Source organism: Strix uralensis, chromosome 27 (assembly GCF_047716275.1).
Source record: "Strix uralensis isolate ZFMK-TIS-50842 chromosome 27, bStrUra1, whole genome shotgun sequence".
Lineage (NCBI taxonomy): Eukaryota > Metazoa > Chordata > Aves > Strigiformes > Strigidae > Strix > Strix uralensis.
In genome coordinates this window covers 5753133-5768951 of record NC_133998.1, presented here as the reverse complement: position 1 = coordinate 5768951, position 15819 = coordinate 5753133, and the positions used below count along the sequence as shown (strand labels likewise).

General features: G+C 49.4%; 1 protein-coding gene and 1 long non-coding RNA gene across 2 annotated transcripts in view; one reads left to right on the top strand and one right to left on the bottom strand.

The window, feature by feature from the left end:
- Window positions 1–13923, bottom strand: part of GATAD2A (GATA zinc finger domain containing 2A) — a 66532-nt gene extending 52609 nt beyond the window's left edge. Inside the window, exon 1 of the mRNA XM_074851787.1 lies at window positions 13696–13923. The gene's annotated coding sequence lies outside the window, so the exon portion shown is untranslated. The remainder of the gene's footprint in view (window positions 1–13695) is intronic.
- LOC141935552 (uncharacterized) lies at window positions 91–8092 on the top strand. The gene is made up of 2 exons (XR_012626574.1): window positions 91–2281; window positions 3684–8092. It is a non-coding gene; the product is annotated as an uncharacterized LOC141935552 (long non-coding RNA).
- Window positions 13924–15819: the final 1896 nt, after the last annotated feature.

Here is a 15819-nt window from a genome sequence, read left to right as displayed (position 1 = left end):
GGATTGGCTGCGGCGCGGGCGAGGGGCGCCGCCGCGGGGGGCGCGGGTCCCGCCGCGGCGCTCGGGGCCACGTGGAGCGGCGGCGGCTCCGCCGCGGCCTCCCTGCCCCGGGGCTGCGGTCGCGCTGGGGGCCGCCGCCGCCTCCCGGGCCGGGCGGAGGGGAGCTGCCGCGGTCCGGTGCGACGGCAGGACCTCCGCTGACACGGATTGTCCCGGGGGCCGCTTATCTTATTCCTTCCTGAGCGTCTGGAGGCGCTGATGAAGGAAGCGGATTAGCGGCGTGCGGCTCCCGCGGCCGCTCCAGCCTGCGGCAGGACAGCGGGGAGCAGGAGGAGGAGGAGGAGGAGGAAGAGGAGGAGGAGGAGGAGGAGGAGGAGGAGGAGGAGGAGGAGTAGCAGCGCACGGCAGCGGGAGCCAGCCCCGGGCAGATTGCGTATTCCGGGCAGGGCTACCGATAGTCGGAGGCCTGGCTACCGAGTGGGGACGGGCGGCGGGGAGGCACGGACTCGGCTCGTTTCCGAAATCCGTCCTGAAGAGAGGAAAGTCCGACCGAGAGGAGCCGAGCTCCGCCGGCTGGGGAGAGGGACGCTCTGAGCAGCCACCCCGGAAATCGGTATTTTCATACACCGGAGAGCTCGGGGTAGCTCCCGCCAGCGCTGCCGCCCGCTCCCGGTGGCTCAGCCAGTAGCCGAAAGCAGCCGGAAAATAACTTGAAACACCCCAAAACCCAACTCCTGGCCGCGGCAGGACTCGGGGCCGCAGAGCGCGGCCGGGCCCGAGCCAGCGCAGCAGCGCGGCTACCGGCCACCCTGGCTACCGGCCGTCCCGGCCACCGGCCACCCTGGCTACTGCCCCGGCCCAGGTACTGCGGCGGGGTGGGACGGAAAAGCAGCGTTTGTGGAGGAGCCCTGCTCTCCTGTGCATCTGATAGGAAACTTTAGAAGGGCTTTCGGAAGCCACGTTCACCAGATCTTAAATCCAGCAGGTAAATTATTTTAGAGCAGAGTAACAGCAGAAGAGATGCTGAACTGTTTTTTGTTGGTGTTTTGTTTTGTTTTTACCGATCCCGTTAACACACTTGCAGATCCCTGGTGTGGTTTTCCAACTAACTACCCAATTCCGTCCTGCAGCAGAGGCAGCTCCCTGAACGCTGTTCTCACCCTCGTATTTCTGTTTATAATATTCCCACTGGGCTGTAATCCCCGGACAGGTCTGCCGGGGGGGGGGGGGTATACGAATAACCTTTGCAAGTTACCAAAAGAGCCAAATTCTCCTAGATTTTCTGTAGTAGACTAATGCCAGCAAGCCTCAAGACCTCCAGATTTCCACATTTCTGCAGACAGGTTATTTTTTGGATGTGGTCTGCCGGCTCCTAAGTCAGCAGCTCGACGCCATCTTCACTAAGCCCTGTCAGTCTCGGGTTAATAATTTTCAGTAAGGCTATACACCATCCTTCAGGGTCCTCCTTCCTCACTAAAAGCTTCTCCCTATGAAGCTTCTGGCTCCACAGTCATATTTCTGACATGATTTCTAAAACCTAGCTGAAGCCTGAAGTTAAAAACAGGAGGGATGTCACAAGGAGTTAGGGAAGAAAGTTACCCCAAAAGCAATATTCTGCCAGACCTGGTGTGCGAATGCTCCCCGCCAACACATCTCCCAGTGTGATACTTATTGACAGAGATTTAGAAGCAGAATAATTAGCAATGGGTTGGGTTTTTTTCAGATTGTGATGACTTCATTCTGAGACTGATAGTTAATTTATAGGTCCTGTGAAAAGACAGGGGACCCGCTTCTGCCTCTGGGTGGGTTACATCCCCTTACTGTACCCCATGTTCAAGCACAAAGGATTTCGACGGTGACAGCTCACCCGTCTGCACCATTACTTTGCCTCCCTGTCAGCACATCATCCAGACTCTTGCCGATTATTTTTTTCACATTAAAAATGATGGACATCCCCTTGTCAAAAGACTGGAGGTGCCCCCTCGGAGAAATGCAGGGGGAGAGCCGGCACGGCCCCGTCACCCCCAGAGCTGGCTCGCTCTCCGCCTGCCCGCTGGCGCCCAGCAGCGGGACCACGCATCAAACCTCCCTCCTGTCCCTTTTCACAAGAAGACCACCAGGGAAAATTGAATTTTAGTTGTTACGGGTCAGGTAACTGTAAGCCCAGAAAAGCAAACCACCTGTCTACAGTCCTTGGAACACGATGCACGGCAATGCTACTGCAGAGTGAAGAGAATGCTTTTTTATGTTCTTCTTTCATCAGCTTACTTAAAACATCAAAGTAAGTGATTATTTAGTAAATACTTTAGAACTGTGTGTGGTTTAAGACCAGCAACTGATTTTTTATTTTTTAATAAAGACTGGCTTCTCTTTGGGGGCAAAATTCCAATTTTAGCAACGAGGTGTTGCCGGGGGATGGTACAGGCGCAGCATCAAGAGGGACTGTTGATAATTCAGTCACCTGGAAGGTGCATCGGTGTTGTAATCGCTTAATAGAGACACAAGCTGATGTCATTTCAGTGACAATCAAGTGTGGCAAGTCGGTGGCTCTACCAGCAAGAGAAACACCGATACCACAGACTTGTGTATTCCTAGAAATATATACGTACCATGAGGCAACTTGTTCACACATTTATGTAAACTGCTGCAGTGAAGCTAGTCCTAAACTGCTTTCAGGAGGAGAGTTCTATGAAACTGCAACAAATTAAGGAAAAAAGCTAATTAAATTAATCTACCTCGTATCTGTCAGACTTTGAAAGAGTTGGGATTTGGGGAAGAATCTGTAGGTATGTTAATCTTGTGTTCAGAAAAAAATAAAGCTGACGCTACTTAGGTCCAAACAAGGGAAACCAAACATCTGAAAGAGCAATTGATAAATGGTACCTTACCCCTATTTTAATATATAAACATCTTTGCCAGGTAGAGAGTATTCGTCAGTGAGAGAGTATTGCTAAAACGTGATTAAAGCAGTTCCCTCTCCTATTTAAAATAGCACCTAAAACCTTCACAGCCAAGTGTCAGTGCACCTTTAATCTGAATATATCCCTTTTTGGGACTCTCCACCTTCTAACTAAATACTTGGGCGCTATGCATCTCCTTTATTAAAATAGGCAACACGGTATTATTAATATTATTGGATTTTAATCTAAATTAAATACTACATTTAAATTAAAATCCAATAGTTCAAAATTAAAGAAGCCATTTATGTAAGCAAAGAGCTGTACTTTTGCGAATCCCTTCCTTGCTGTGAATCAGACGATGCACAGGAAGGCAATTCCAGAGTATTACCTCACCATTTCTCACCTGGGCCTTGATTAAAGCTACTCAATTAAGCGCAGGGCAGAGCGCCGTGCGTGTGCGGTCAGCTGGGAGAGGGAAGGCTGGAATTCAGCCGGCTGGCTGGGCCGGAGCTGGCATGTCTTGGGTGTGTCACTAAGGTGACACTGTTTGGAGAAGGGCATCAGCTGCACGGCGCTAATGACGCTCCCCGGTGCCCGGGCTGGCTCTGTGTGGGTGGCTCCAGAGGGAACCGTCCCCGTCCCCGTCCGCCTCCCCAGCCAGCGGCACGCAGCAGGCACCTGCTTTGTTTGTATCAGTCTTTTCAGTTTTTATAAAAATGTATCACAAAGATCCAACCTAGCAAATGGCCTTGAATACTTACTCGCGCCTGGTTTTCATTTAAGAAGGCAGCATAAACCCGGAAAACGGCATAAATACTCGTCCTGATAACCCGAACTGATGTGACGTAGCCTAGATTCTACTCTAAAGCTGAACATCTCATCACAAAAGCAAAATTTTGCTGGAGCCACAAAGTCCAACTATGAAGTTGTTCTTCCAAAGGTATTTCCCACACTCCAAATGCAAAGTCCATAGGTAATATGGATCAAATACTTCATCCTTCCTATCTATTTTAATACCACACTATCTCCGCTCCTCATAAAAATACCACCCAATATAGCATATGTTAATTTTGTTGTGACAAGAGCAGAATTTGGTACAGGGATGTGAGAAAAAACCCCAACAATTCAGGCAAAATTCACAAGTGTCCCTAAAGGAAGAAAGAAAAATGAGATTAAGCCTTTTCTCAATGCACATCAGAATGTAGGTCAAAGAAGAAGTAAAGCTCAAGCCAGATCTGGAAGCCTTGGTCATCGTCCTGCAACCAACAGCAGATGTAAGACGCATGGGAACATGCTAATATTGGCATCCTAAACAGGCTAAACGGGTTCTTAAGCTCGGTAGCCGATATGTGTTTTAGTAAAGGTAGAGAACACAACTCTGAGGTCGTTTGATGGTCTAGAGGAGCAAGAAATCAGCACAGATGCTTCTGAAAGCTGCTTCAGATCGGCATCTGTGTTACATTCACCTAATTTCCACCGTTCAGAAGATAAACTAGGGGCTACTGCTGAGGGTGTGTTGACCAGGAGTCTGACACTGGGACAAGACAGAGGGCAATCCTCTTATTTTTTTAAAAAAAGCAAACCCTAGCACCTTGTAAAGGATGGGTTTTTTTAAATCTTTTACATTGCTGGCTATAGGTTTGAAATTAAGAGACTACATCCTCAAATAGTTAAAGGAAAAAAAGGATAAAACTGTAAGCATGCTGCAACAGTACTCAAAATCTTAAGAATACAATTTTAAGATGGTTTATGCTAAGAATGAAAGGAAGTCCATAGGCTTGAGACCAAGAGATGGTCCTTTACTTATTTTCTGGTGAAACTGTTTTTTTCTGGTGGAACTATTTTCATGCAAGTGCGAGCTGCAGCTCCCACCAGCTGCTCGGGACAGAATTTCTGGTAAGTAGTTCAGGAATAGGATGAGATGGTAAACTGGTGCTTTTTGACGAGAAGAATCTGAGACACTTCAGAGTCACTCTGTAATCTGTACCGCCGGGTCTGTTTGCCTATCTCCCACCCACCGGGAGCGACGCTTAAATGTGAAACGGTTTCTGTGGCAAAGCAGGACACGAGATTGGAAACAGTCAGAATTCCACGATCTAAGCAGTGAGGTGAATGACCCTAAAGAGAAATGAAAATGAATCTTTCTGGAACTGAAAGACATTAAAGATCAGTAAGTTACTGAGGAAATGGGGAAAGCAGCGGACGCATGCAAACACTGCTTGGCCCAAGATGGTGCCTTCAGTGTGATATTATCTGACCCTGTCTCTAATAAGCACTTTAATGGCTGGAAGAGGATATATTAGGAGCTTTGCTCCAATTCAACAAGCGCTTCATGGACTATCGATTTTGCTCACAAGTGGGAGAGAACAAAGTTCACCCTGCATTGCTGTTATTTAAAGATCTGCCAAAGGACATCTCAACCTCCTGAAAACTGGTCCACCACCGACTGTCTCAGATCAGTCAGTCTTGTGATCTGCAACTTCGGACACAAATGTTTTGCTGGCAAACAGTGAGTCAGACCCACGGAGCCATTACTGGAGGGAACGGCTGTAAACAAGCACCTCTTGCTTGTTTACTGATCATTGTCACATGGCTCCTCAGTACTTGACCCTGATTAAAGGAAGAATTAACCAGTTGCGGAAAACTCTACAAACTTCTGGTATAATTTGACTTACTGTAAGTTTTAACCGCCACAAACGCTCCTATGAGAAGCAGGAACTCAAATCAGTGGGTCCGCACCTACAAAGAGATCTCAGGCTCCCTTCCTGCTGATTGTATCAGTCACTGAATATCCCCAAGAATCTTTTTCATCTGGACCTGCCAGCCTATTTTTAACTGTCTGCAGCCTGTAAGCGTGATACACAAAGAAAAACCAGGAGCCCTCACGAACCTCACTGGTTTTATCATTTTGTGCAAGAGATAAGGCTCGGTCCCTGAGCCTTTTCTCTAGCGTGGAATCCTTCTCCAGAACAGACTATGGGATACTCGGCACCGGGGGAATCTGCTTCCAAGAGGTAACCAGCAGTGGCTTGTTCTGCATCAGCTGGTCTGCTGATCACTTAACACTGCCCTTTTTAAATGAAAACAGGGTTGTGCCACGGTCCACACATACAATCAGATTATTTTCTTATTATCTGCTAATTTCCCCCCCTCTTACACACTCGCACTGCATTTTGCCTCCTCTAACCAGTAAGCTCGTCAGGGTGGGGGCACTCGAGGTGCTACAGGACCACTGTGCTATTAAACTCTGTAGTTTTAAGAATGAATGGCTTCCCGAGTGCAACTTCCAGCTGTGTATCATTTTCTTGTTGCCTCCTGATTAAAAAATATTTAAATTACTAATTGACGCTAGTATCCGTGTCCATATACTCTGAAACCCCAAGCAGTGAAGGCAGGAGAAAAGAGAGTTCACACACCAGCGTTACTGGGACGTACTCGTAGAATGAAAACGCGTAAGACATTTCCTCCATCGTGGAGAGCGTTTTGGTCTTTACTGCCCTCCAAATTAGAGGTAATGGGGGAAATATAAATATGACCTCAATAACTGTTAAGTTTTAGCAACTGTGGAAGAGAAGGGATCAGAAGCTCTATTTGTAGTTACCCCATTTTCTAGAAAACCAGCTTTTATCATTGAAGGCACCAGTTAGGCTGCCTGGTATCCTTGGGGCTGAAATGGTTCACTTCTCAAGGAGATTAAGCAGCAGACCTGAAAGTCGTACAGTATCATAGATGCCACGATTAAAACCTCGCTCTCTCCCTCTGACACACGTGAGATGTCCCTGCACGGGGCTGTGGTGCTGTTTTCAGCAACTGTACCAAAGATTTTGAAAGTCAGATTGTGCTGCTCAGCCACGTTGTGGATTTTCAGGTTATCAAACTTAAAACTGAAAGGGTTCACAAGTATTTTCAAGTAGGATGTGTGTTTATCTGCCCGAGTGTCTCGGAAATGGCAGGAGGTGGTTGTTACTGACTCCGGGTTGTCATTGTTAATAATACATCGTTGTTAATCAGATTTGAACAAACCCCCCAGTCAGTGTTTACCAGTTGGCAAACTGGACACAGAAAAGCCTGATTCAGGAAAGATTTGTTTTTACAGTTCAGACCCTGCAAACGAAAGGTTTCCGAGTGTGTAGGGAATGCCTTTCACAAGGTAAACGGGTTTGTAGTTGCAGCCTGAAGAACTCCACCTAAATTCCACAGATGTATTTGAGCAATTCCCAGTAGTTTATTCTCTCAATCCAGCATCAGACTAGATTCCTAACGGAGATTAATGCTCGCACAATCAGATATCTGTCTGTACGGATGCCGTGACATCCACAGGTCTCTGTGGTTTAACAGACGAGTTCTGGCTAAAGATCCTTAAGGACGGGGTAACCGAGAAATAAGGAGTTGATGGAATGCTATAAATTCTGCCTGTGCAAGACCATCTTTTTCCAGTGATACAGTTTTGATGAAAATAGATACAAGATCCTCCAAAACATTGTCAGGTTACTCTTACTTTAGATTTCTTTAAATATGCAGACAGGCAAATGATTCATGCTCTCCCTGTCGCTAAAACCCATACTGTGTACGAACACTGAGGCTGGTTGTGTATAAAATCATCTTTTAACTGAATTAGCTTCAGCCTTAACTTCTTTTTTTACTGGAAGTAAAGCCCTTCTTGCCGCAAAGACCGGGGCTACTGGTTGGCTACAGGCAAAAGCATCGAGCGAGGTGGTTGGCACGAGACTGTGATTAACCTTAGCACACCGAACCTCCAGGACCAAAATCAAGGTAGCCTTGGAGGGAGCCAGGCAGAGAACTGAAGTCACACGTAGAGATCTCGCAACAGAGATGAAATGAATCCTGGTTTAGAAGTGACTGCACTGAAAGGTAGATAAAGAGCAAAACGTAGGAATTTAGAGCAAAACAGATTGCAGAACACTGTGCCTTCGATAAAACTGAGCACTTTATCCTTAGAGATGTGAAAGGGAGTGCCCGGTTGTTCCTGGTTTCTCAAGGCATCCACCCAGGGATCAGCACTGCATTGAAACTTGCATTGCATCCAAAGACAACTGTGCCATTTCGCTACGAAATCATCTCCTTGATTATAATTAGATTTATTAAAATTTGTATCGTGTCAAGGCCAAGCAAGTTATCTGTACCTCTCAAACAACTTCTGTAGTGAATAAAAGTTTGACAGTTCAACATGACCTCAGTTTACTATAACTCATGTTGTTATTTTTGAAAGATGAATACTCCGAGCCCTTTGTTACCTGTAATTCTCAAGGACTTGACTGTGCTATTTGTAAGATGCCAACAGAGCCTTACCATAAAGTTACGTTACAAGCAATCACGGGCACATTGATGTAAAGCCAAAGGTCTGCACAGCCAGGTTTTACTGATCTAAATAAAGTCAACTAGACAGATTGTTATTGGAATACGCTGCATTTTGAAAACCTCTGTATTTTCACGAGGATTATGAGAGTCTTATACCATGTTTACTATAAGCATTTATTAACATTGTTCCTTCTGGTAATAAGATGTTTATTATCAGCACATAAAAACCGCCAGTCTTTTCCCCTGACCGCCTGCTAATTCTAACTTCAGTTCTATGAAGTCGCCTCTCTTCCCCCAACAGCACTATACTAGGTCAGTTCCATAACCTGCTTTCCTGCTGAAAAGCGAGGCTTATAAATTAAATTCATTTCTAAATTTAGGATTGATGGGATCAGTCATTACTGGTCTTATTTTTTTCAGGCAGATTTCAAGGGAAAAGTATTCATAAAGCAACCACTGCTTCTCGCTTAGAGTTTGTGAGAGTCCTAAACTGTAACTCTCCGCACATTCGTGGCATTAGTTGCTGAGACCACCTTTCCAGAATTAACAGGACCAAGATTAGGGGGTTTTCTTCTTCCAGAATAATCTTATATTTTAATAGTACGTCACAAATTGCATATGCGGTTTCCCCGTGTCTTTACGTTAGAAAATACAGGCTGTTCAATAGGAACTAGAATCAGTTGAGGAAGAAGGAAGAACACTTAGTTGTGCCGACAGGCAGACTTTGGTAAGCTGCTTTCCAACCTGAAATCTGACCTGGGCAACGAATCCAACTACTTCTACTGAGCAAAGGCAGTGGGGGAGATCCCTCGCAGCCATCAGATGCTGCTACCGGTTACACGCCGCTCCCAATGCACTGCCAAGAGATGGCTCTCGGGGAAAAAAAATCCCATCTCTGTCACCAAAAGCTGAAGCACCCTTTGTTTTCCTTTGAAGAGGAGGCCGGTCCTCCATCACACACTTACCCAGCCTTGCTCTGGGTCTGCAGTGTGCAGAGGCACAGGCAGCCGAGAGGGAGGGGAGGGAGTGCCACAGAACCGCACTCCACGGCCCCCGCGCTCTAATGCCTGATCATATACTTGTTTAATAACTGCAGAAAAGGACAGCCCAATTCTTATCATCAGGCTCTCTGGAGATTTGACATCCTTGGCATTGTATCCTAAGAGGAAGGAAATTTCTCACTTCCCTAGCTATTTCAGTTATATAAATCAATTGTTGAAGGATAGTTTAACTGGTCTGCACATAGGAACCAAGGCAACTGTATCTGGGCTCCAATGCTCTTTGGAGATACTTATCTATAAATTAAAAATATAATGCTTTCTAATTCATCAGTAATTATATGCATGTACGTTGAAAAAATGGTGAAATCTAATAGCTAGGAAAAAAACCTGCTTGATTTTATACTGGCAGTCATGATGCCCGGCTGTGAAGCCGTTTGATCGGGGCCCTTTGGACCCAAAGGCCAGAAGCTGTCACCAAACACCGACCGTCCTCCCCTCATTTTCTCCAGCCTCCTTGGAACATCCACGTCCTATCAGCTGGGCAAGTGGGTTCAGTTGCATAAACTTCAAGAACTTATAAGAGACTATTAGTAAGGACAGTGGATTAGAAGATGGGGTTTTCTGGCAAAGAAAAAACTGCTATGGGCTGCAAAAACAATTAAAAGATGGAAAAACCCTGAAAATACCTCTGGTAGCTCCGTGAGCGTAAGGCCACTGGTTTACTGTGCCAGGCAACCAAAAAGCAAACACTGCAGGTATCGTTCCAGTATTTCAGCTTGGCACTAACACCCTGATTATTCACTTGCAGCAAGAAATAGATCTGTCCTAAGCCACAGAAGCTGAAGGGTGAACTGATGTCATGGCTGACAGAAGGAACCTCTTGTAAAATGAAACGATGATGAAGGTGCAATAGCTCACACACGGCCACAGTACGTCCGTGTGTCTCCTTCTAGGGAAATGGCGTGTTCACAGAGCATCCTTCACAACTAGCATTAATTTGCTTATTTGGCAAATCTAGAAACCTATTTGATTAAAAGTAACGACTCAAGTGAAAAGGCAGGGAGGACTCGGTCACACAATAGTGATTCTGTCCTCCTGCCCATACTGATTTTTAAGCTTTCTCCTCTAAGCCTGCGGAAGACCCAAAGAGTAGTATTTTCTCCTGTGACTAGGATGGGTCAATGGATTTGGTCAATGCAGTTTATTTTACTCGAGTAAAAATATTTATTATCCTATTCTGAAAGGAACTTATGGCATCTCTATACATAACCAACCAACCAGGCAAGACCGCTGGCCTCCGGAGATGCTCTCAGATGCTCTCCAACAGCCAGGCCACCTCTACGTACATGGTACGGCAGCTCAAATGCCTTCAGCTTTCAGAGCTGGGCTACTAACCGCGCCGGTAAGGATTCCAAAAACGTACATGCCACCTTGCTCCAAAGAAAAGGGAATTAGTCAGCAACAGGGGTATTCTTATAGTGTGTTTTCTCTCATTGTTCTTTGGCTGCAACATCCATTGATATTTTTGGTGGCACACCAGAATTGTGAAACTAGATACTCTGAGTCAGCCCAGAAGTGTAGATGAGATCAAACCCCAGCGTTCTGCAAGGAACAGAGGGCCGACCAGCAAGCCAGGATAGGTAAATACTCTTCACACATCTTCCCAAAGAGTTTTTTTCTGAGCAAGAATGCCACAGAGATATGCTCCGAGTCCTCGTTCCACAGCATCACACTACTACTAGGAGACATTTTAGGGTTGTCTCTCCTGTTCCCTCAGGGGTGCTGCTAAAAACGTGGCTGTGACCCGCTGCAGAAGTCGCCACTACTCCTTTTAAATTCCGTGCCTGCCTTTGGGGAACTGTGACAACACTGTGACAACATACAGGCCAGTTTCTCTGGAGACTCAGCGGACTCCCTAAATTCATGCTGAGGATCGCGGGGTGGAAAGCAGTTGATCTCCCCTTGGCCCAAACAGCTGAACTCTTAGCGAGAGAAGAGACATTCAGTTATACCTAAATCATCGCAATGCCTGATATTTTTTGCTGCACTAAGGTGGTTCTGCCTCTCATGTACAATCCCTGAAGCACCCAGTCTGTCATGATGGCAACTGGATAATTAACTTTGGATGAAAGCTAATTCACATTCTTCAAGCAGCTTTCAAAAGCAAAGCTGGTGTGATTGTGTATTTTTTTAAACAAAATTTTGTTATTTGTAGTCCCCAATTTGTGGCTTATAGACGAGTTTCTTCCTGCAAGACCCTCTGAAATTGCTCATGGCAACAGGGAATTAAGATGGTTAAAACGAAGCCAACTGGGAGACGTGAAATGGCTTGCAGCATTTTGCTTGCTTCAGACAGTAGCCCACTGGACAGCAGGATTTAGGGACACAGACATAATTTCAGTTATAGTTGTGCGATAACAACATCTGTTTTACTCTCTGGAAGATTTAGTCACCGCTTGAACAGTACGCGTGCTCAGGTAAGATGTGTCATTAAACTCTCGAGAAAGTCTGAAAAAAGGAGTCAGCTGTACCATTGAGATTGAGATTAGAAGAAAAACTCAATCTACAGTTTAAAGGAAGACTGACCACTAAAAATTCGTTTTCTTTCTTAAAACTTTGTGCTTGGTACAGTCATGAAAAATACTGAAGTATTTCACACAGTTTTCTTTGCATTTAATAGTGCTTTGTATTCAGTTCATTCAAATAAATATTTGTGCCACCAATTTCTAAGTTGTTTAGGAGTTATATTTACGGGTCCTTCTCAAGGTAAAGCAAAAGGAAAAGCTTTTTCTTCCCTTACACTTTTTTCTTGTTTGGAATTTGCTCCTAAAAATGTCGTGAAGAGTCAAAATTTGTAAAGTTAGTTACTTCCAAATACTCAAACTGACAATATTCTTTTACCTATAGCAACTGCCACAGCGTACACAGCTCGTACATACGCTCCCTTATACTCCTCTAGCTTTTCACCACTTATCACAAAGACGGGGAAAAAAGTGGAAGATAGATAGAAAATTAATAATGAATTAGATTTTTAAGAAGCCCTCTAGATACACTCTGTGAAACATGGCAGATAGCTGGGGGTGAGGAGAAGGTGGTAGACCACAGACAGGATATAACTTTATTTTGAATAGAGCTTGTCTTGCGTACAAACTAAATCCCCCCCCCCCCCCCCCGAAGTAGTACAGAGATAAAACACTGCCAGAAAAAGAAAGTGATCGAGGCAAACGCAACAGTGGTGTTTTCAAACTGGTGAAAATGAGCCTGGCTCTCAATCTTTGAGCACAGAACCTCCACGCATCTAGACACAGGGGTATAAGGACTCCTCTTTGGCATCAGCCCCACAAAACACCTCCATCTTAAGTCCTGTCGTGAATTCAACCCATCTGGCCCTCTCCAGCAAGCAACCAGTTTTTTTGTTCCTGCTTAGCAGGTCCCCTCCGTAAGTGGCCTCACCCTGCCTGCATCCACCCTTTCTTCCCAGGGACGCCTCATCCAACGGCAGACCCTCGATTTTTGCTGCCCCGCGACAGAACTTTGTCCATTTCTGGAGCACCACTTTCTCTTGCAGTGGACGTCTTGTTCCCCCCGAAGGACGCACCACTGAGGCTTCTCTCAGGAGTCCTGGTACCTTCGTTACCAAAAAAGCTGCCCTCTTGTTTCTAGCAGCACCCTTCCCTCTCCAACCGCCGGGCTCTCCCCCCGGGGTGCCCCTTCCCCGGCCGCTCCGGAGCTGGTTGCCCCCAGCCCGGCCCGGTGGCCCCAAGTTCTTCCCCGGATGCCCCATCTTTAGCATCGGTAGTTCCCTCCCCTCCCCCACTTCCCCTCCCCCGCCTTCCCAAGTCTCTGGGACTAATAATCTGCCTTTGCTGACATGCTCTGGTAGCTGTGCCTATCGGGCAACTCCCAGGATGCACTCTTCGCTCCTCCCTGGCACCCCCTCAGCCTTGCCCACCCTCCGCTGGTACTTCCCCAACCCTTTTTTTTAATTTTTTTTCCCCTCCCCCCCCCTTTCCCTCCCTCTTTCCCGCCCCCCCCCCCCGGTTTTGTGAGCGCCCCTCCCAGGCCCGGTCCTTCCTCAGGCCAATTCCCCAGCGTCCCTCCGGGCCTTCCCCTCCCCCGCCGTGCCCGGGCCCTGCCGCCCCGGCCCCGCCGCCCGCGGGGCGCCCACACCCGTACCCCGGGGGGGGGGGGGGGGGGGGCGGCCGTGCCTCACAACACACCCCCCCCCCCCCCCCTTCCCACACACACCGGTCCGCGACCCCCCCAGCGCAGCGACCCCCGGCCCCTCTCCCCTCGCCCTCCTCGGCTTCTCCCCTCCCCCCGACCTCCTTCCTCGCCTCCTCACTCGCCCCTTCCCCTCAGCCCCGCTGCCCCCTCGGGGTGTGTCCCCCCACCCCTCTCCCCCAGCGCCCCCCACCCCGTGTCCCCCCCCCGCCGGGTCCCCAGGGGCTGCGGGGGGTGGGGATGTCACTCACTCTCCTCAGCCCCCTCAGAGCCGCCTCCTCCTCCTCAGCGGGGCCCGGGCCGGACTGGGGCCGTGGGGGGAGGGGAGGCGGCTCCCTCAGGTGGCCACTGACAGGAGGCGGGAGGGAGGGAGGGAGGGAGGAGGGGGCTGCGCGCGCAGGGAGACCCGCCTCGCGCCGGGCTCCCTCCCTCCCCTCCCCGCTCCCCTCCCCTCTCCCCTCCCTGGGCCGCCCCGCGCTGCCGCCGGCGCGGGACTCCCGGGGCGCCGCGCGCGCCACCAACCGTCACCTCCTCGGGACGCCTGTCCCGCCCCCCCCCCCGTTGCTAGGCAGATTTGGACAAACTTGCGCCTCCGCGCGCCTCGCCCCGCCTCCTGCCCGGGCCTTTGGGGGTGTGTGGGGTGGTGGGGTTTGGGTCTTGGGGTTTTTTTGTTGGTTGCTTTTTTTTTTTTTTTTTTTTAAGGGGGGGGGGGGGGGTGCGGTTTTTTTTTTGAAACCAGGTACGGACGGCTGAGACGGCCAATGAAAAGCTGGGGTTGCCCACCCCGCGAGCCAATCGCAGCCAGAGCCCGCCTTCGGCCCGCCCACGTACTAAGCGGTGAGGAAAAGAGGCGGGGCGGCCTCTTGATTGACGGCGGGGCTGGCCAGTAACGTCCGCGCGGCCCTCGGGGGGTGGGGGAACGGAAGCCAATGCGCGGCGCACGGGGAGGGGGTGTGGCCCGCGGCCGGCCCGGGCTCTGAGGTGCGGGGCTCAGCCGCCCCCCGCGACCCGGGCACGGCGGCGGGGCTCGGCCCCCCCCCCCCCGCCCCCTCATCCCCCGGCACCGCGCCGAGGCCGACTGAGGTGATGCGCTGCCCGCGGGGAGGGGCCGGAGCCGCCGGCGGCCCTTATCCGCCCGCGCAGGCCGGCCTGGGGCCTCAGATAGGGGCCGGCGGCGGGGTCGCTCGCTCGCTCGTGGGGGGGGGAGGAAGGGGCCGGCGGGCCGCACCTCTCCGGGGAAGGGCCCTCGCGGTCCCCGAGCCGCCGTAGCGTCGCGGACCCGTCCCCGCGGGGCGGGGGGGGTGGGCAGGAGCCGGGCCCGGCAGCGGCAAGCCGCGGCAAGTCGCCCGGGGCCCGCGGGAGCCCGGGGTTGGGGTGAGTCAGCCGCGCTTCCTCCGCGGATCTGGGTCAGGGGTGCGCAGACGTTTTCGTGCCATCGGCCGCACCTCCGACGGGGCCCCGATAACGATCTTTCCTGCGGGAGCTGGCGAAGGGATGTTAACCCCTCTGCTGCGGGCTCCGGGGAGCCTTGGCCGTGGTCAGGGGCTGCGCGGGGCTCGGCACCGCCGCGGGGGGGATTATCTAAATCCACCCGGTCAGGGCAACGCATAGAAACGGGAACAAAGGAATTAATAAATTAACTTTCCCCATGAGACTCCCTGAACAACTGTATTCGTACAAAAAAATGCCTTCTGAGCTGCCAGCTTGCCACCTACCTTCACTGGCTCTGCTGTAAGCTTCAGGACTTCTTATTCAGCGTTTTGAGACACCTGCAAGTGAGCTTGCTCTTAAAAGGAAAAAAAGAAAATCTTGGGTGAAGCAAGTTTATAATCGAGGGGTAAATAAAGTGAGGGGAACTGCCCTTTATTTATAATGCCTGCACCAATCTTTCATCAATTATTTTCCACATACAGCTTATTATAGGATTAGATGCAGCTTCGTATCAGGTTACTTAAGTGCTTGTTTCAAAAGACTAAATGTGAGATAATGCTTATTATTTTCATTCATAATCGTTAATAAGCATAAGTCAGTGTGCTTCCCATGTTACTAGGCAGGGAAGTGAAGGTGGAAGGCACGTAATCAAGGCTTTTGCAAGAAAAGAGCAGCAGAACCAGAGCTAGAATCCAGGCCTCGTCCCTCCCTCTCCAGCACGCCCGGAGCGTGTTCAGCCTACGGTCAGGAAAGTGCCAACACACTCCACTTCTCAGCTGTTTTCCACTCTAGATTGAAGATTCACCATTTCTCTTAACAACTTTGTGCTCAATATCCTTTATATAAGCCTGAACCCGAGTCGTCTTGTTACAAAGCACCTTCCTCCACCCTTTGTATGAGAGTTTTAGCTACAAATAACTTCAGGGTTATTTGTGCAGCTCGCA